Source organism: Amblyomma americanum, chromosome 9, assembly GCF_052857255.1.
Source record: "Amblyomma americanum isolate KBUSLIRL-KWMA chromosome 9, ASM5285725v1, whole genome shotgun sequence".
NCBI lineage: Eukaryota > Metazoa > Arthropoda > Arachnida > Ixodida > Ixodidae > Amblyomma > Amblyomma americanum.
In genome coordinates, this window is record NC_135505.1 from 38,733,132 (window position 1) to 38,737,927 (window position 4,796).

Genomic DNA, 4,796 nt, shown 5'->3' on the forward strand with positions numbered 1-4,796 from the left:
CAAAATATCAACATCTTCTGCATCCTTGAAGTAGCAAAGACTGGCGCTCGCGCAGTATAGAGGTCTCTTTCACGCGTTTGCGTTGCCGGGTTCCGCTTCTAGATTTCTACCTTCACAGATCTGGCCTGACGGCTTCCTCACTGTTCCTTTTTTGCCGAACCTGAGACAATAGATCACTTCCTGCTGTTCTGCCGCCGCTTCTCTAATTTGAGGAAGCGTCTTTTGCAAATTTCATTTCATCAACGGGGCTTGCCTGTGTCCTCCGAGGCTGTTCTTTCGATTGGGGCTTCTTTGTTTGGACGAAGTGACAGGAGTGTGCGCTTTGCTGTGCAAAATTTTCTTCAAGAAACCTAGCGACTCCCATTCAAATTTTCTTTTCCCGCTCTCAGCCAGTACGACATTGAATCATTACAGGCATTGGATAGTGTTATGCACACTAAGCCATTATCCCGTCCGCAATCTCCAATTTAACAGGGCCCCTCTCCTTCCGTCTTCCAACACATACTATTACCACTCCTTTTCTCGTCAAAACTTTTCTGTACCCAGCCATTAACCGCCTGTGTCTTGGCCACTCCCCCGTAGTGGGTATGTGCCAGCAACGTCTGAGGCCTACCTTCCTTCCTTCCTAACGCCAAGGCTATAAAAGGGCGAGAGAGATCGAGGCACGTGGGGGAAGATCAGAGAAGCGGAGGCTCCGGCGGGTCAGGGACGCTTCGGCTGGAAGACAGCGACGCCGGCCACTGCTCCGGTGAGCTCGCGTTCTACGGTTTCGCTTCGTGGATTTTTTGCTGTTCCTGAGTCCGTTGCGGGGAGTCAACGGAGGACGCTACCACCAGCTACGGCCAGGGGTGTCTCCAGCGCTGTTGCCACCAATCCGGGGGGTGATCCCAGCTCGAACAACACCGGCATCACCTCCACGGGCGCTTAGACCGGGAGTTTATACGAGCAGCCAGCGACGCCGCCAGCGACGCCAGCCGCAGTACGTCGAACGCCATCTCGACGCCGGCTGCTGGATTCATACAACACGGCAGCCGCACCGAACCAACCGTGAGCACGAACGCCGAACACTAACAGTGGAACGCTTGTAGTAGATGCCGGTAGCAGTGTTCTCAGGTCATGTGTATTTATTGTCTTTCGGTTTTGTGTTAATTTTGTTAGCAATGTGTGCTAGCGTGCGTGTCACGTAGGGTGTATTAAACGTACGTCTTTGTGGGTACACCTGTCGCCTACTGCATTCTTTCGATCCGAGTGTTTTCCGGGGAGATCCATAGCAAACGCCAAACAAACGACAGCGACTTGTTCCGTATCTCTTCTAAATCTTATTTTTCTATATTTTCGTAAATTTGCCCTTTTGTGCTAGGTAATCACCCTTTTTTTGACAATGGCGACGTCTTCTCACCTTCAGAGCTTGAAGCTTTTCTTGCTACGCCTTGTCGTTAATATATTCATTTATAGCGCGTTAGTTTCCAAACATTCCAATGACACCTCTAATTTTTAATCATCCATTCGTAACAATTTTTCCATTATCTGTATCGGTGAAGCCTGGCTAAGCTCAAGCGATTAAAACATACACTCTCTTCTATTTTACACTGCCGAGTACTTCATCGAGATGATAGCAACCATGGTGGTGCTGCTATTTTCATATCCTCTCAGTTTCATTACCACAGACGCTCCGACTTATTAATGAATGCATCTAATTGTGAGTCTCTATAGATTGAGCTTATAAATACTTTGTGTCACAAGATTCTAAGAAGATTAACATTGGACGCATATATCGATCACATTCATCGTTCGTAAGTGAAATTTGCTTGTCCTTGAATTAAATTTGAAATATTTTTTCACTGGAAAACATTTTTTATTAACATGGGTGACCTAAATATCAACCTCCTAGATCCTGCAACATTGTATTTGTCATGAATATAATAACTGTATCAATGGCCTTGGATATGAACGTATTTTAAAGGATCCAACATGATTCTCTAGAAACGGCATTAGTTCGTTTATTGATCATCTGTTTTCCATCCTAATTACTTGCCCCGATGCTGGTGTAGTCGAAGTCGAAATAATCAATCATCAGCCAATTTTTCTGCGAATAAAATCTGCCTTTATTGATGATCTCGGGAAGGTTACGAATAAAAGCTTGAATTCATCACTATTTCTTGAAAATATTCCGAACACATAATGTTTACGAATTAAAATGATCAATAGCCCTGAATATCCTTTTGAATCATTCACTAATACTCTTTTTTTTTGTTTTATGGGGGTTTAACGTCCCAAAGCGACTCAGGCTATGAGAGACGCCGTAGTGAAGGGCTCCAGAAAATTTGACCACAAGGGTTCTTTAACGTGCACTGACATCGTACAGTACACGGGCCCCTAGAACTCTAATACTCTTGCTAAAGCCATTGATGCATCGTCTAGCACAGTGATATGTTGCAAAAAACAGCATTCCAAGCCTTATAATTTATGGTTAACGTTAAGTTTTTTAATGTTTTCGAAAAAAAATAACAGGTATAAAAAAGACTAAGAAGCACCCATTTAATACTCACCACAGACGCGACATAAAACTTAGAGCAAAAAAGTCGTAAGGCTCCTCAAAGCCACTGAACAGAAATATTATAAATCTGAAAAGAATGAAAGCTGGTAGCGACTCTTAAAAACAGTGGAAATTCATTAACTCATTCTTAAATATGACTGCTACTACAGCTTCAGCAACAGAAATCCAGACAGTCAAACATATTTGCCTCGACACTCTCGACATTGTTAATGTTTTAATTGAATCATTTGTTATCGATCAGCCTCTTGTTTCTCAGCAGATTCATGTGTACCCTTGCCTACCTCACAGCTTCTTTCTGCTTCCTGTTTCCCCAGATGAGGTGCGCACCGTCATTATGAAGCTTAAGCCCTAGTCCTGAAAACTTCTCTTCTTGTCATATCAAGCTAATATATTCTCCGATTTCTCATGTGTTGTCTGACATCTAAACCTAATCTTCAAGACAGGCATCTTCCCTAGTGCACTAAAAAGAATCTTAAATAATACCTCTCTTCAAAAAAGGCGACATACGCCTAACAACTAATTATCGGCCTATTGCTGCTCTTTCCTTCTTTAGCGAAGTAATTGAAAAATTTTAACCATCCGTCTTACAAATTATCTCACAAGATTTAACAACATAACTTCGAATCAGTACGGCTTCCTGTCTGGTTTTTCAACTGAGTCAGCTTTAATTTAATTAACAGATAAAATTAAGGAATCTATTAATTGCAGTAATTTTAGTGGCGCATTATCACTGGTCCCTCAAAGGCGTTTTATTCAATTAATCACAGCACACTTTATGACAAATTAAACGCCCTTGAGGTATCTGGTCCTGCACTATCATTTATTCGCAGCTACTTACTTAACTGGATCCAAGCACTTTGCTTCTCTGGTACTTACTCTGCACCGAAGACTACTGACGTTGGTGTTCCTCAGGGTTCCATCCTTGGACCACTTCTTTTTCAAATATACATTAAAGATCTTCCATCTTTCCCTTCCTCTTCTGAATGAATCTTATATGCTGATGATACTACCATACTAGCATCTGACAAGTCAATAGATTCCTTAACAAATAAACTGAGTGCTGATGCTGCTAACTTCCCAACCTGTTGTCCAAAACATCATGGTGAGTAATAATGCCTCTAAATCTTTCTTTGTAATCTTTTCATCTACCCATAAGACTATTATTGAATCTCCACAAAATTCTCTTGACTATGACATACACACTGCTACTGATCATGCGATGTTTCTTGGAGTAGAAATTGATTTCCACTTAAAATTTAACAGGTACATAAACAGTCTAAGAAAAATTGGCGTTGGTTTAGCTCTGGTTAAAAATGGAGTGACGCGATAGCTACAGCTGGCCAAGTGGAACTTGGTGACGTGACCAACCACGTGATCAGCCACAGCGCCGCGCCACCGCCAGCGGCTCCGCACCACGTGCGAAGCCATGTGACAGCGTGGCGACGCCGCCACGCTGAAGGCTCGAAATGTGACCGTAATGTAGCTATCGCTACAAATAATACAGCTATTGCCATAAGTATGCTCATAAAGTTACGATTTTTTTCAATTTACAAACGCTCATTTCACTGCACAATGCTTTCATCTATAGTCATATTAACTATTGTATTTATTGTTTAGGAAAACACCTACAGAACACACATATCACCACTGCAACACATACAGAATCAAGCCAGCGGCAAGCTCAAAAAAATCCTAGGGGTCTCATTCATGGTTCATTATTCATTTCGCATTCTCAACTTTAATTTCAAGACAGGGTCACATCCCATTCCGTTAATTAATAGTATCCTGTTTCCTGGCGAAGTTTCTCTCTCTTCTGATGCCACAACAATTTCCTACTACCTAAGCCTATAACAGCTGCGGTAAACTCACAGTAAAATTCTCTACCTTTGTTGTGAAATTCATTACCATTTTCTATAGAGCAGTCATCTTACATTCATACATTCAAGCGTTGTTTCTGTAGTTTTCTTCAATCGCTATAATGTTTTTTTTTTATAGAGCATACAGAGAACTGTCTTGCATTGTTAATTTAAATTTCTGCATTTATGTACATTTACCTTACTCGTGTTTCGTTTACAGTTGCGTCCTATTGCATTTTCGCTTGTTTAACTAAGTATTTTTGAACTCGGTTTCAATTTTATCCGCTGCTGTCCGTGCATATTGATTTTTTGCCAATTTTTAACAGGTCTCCTATGCAGCCATTCGATTTGGGACCTCCTTCTGTATTTAACAAGTATGTGTA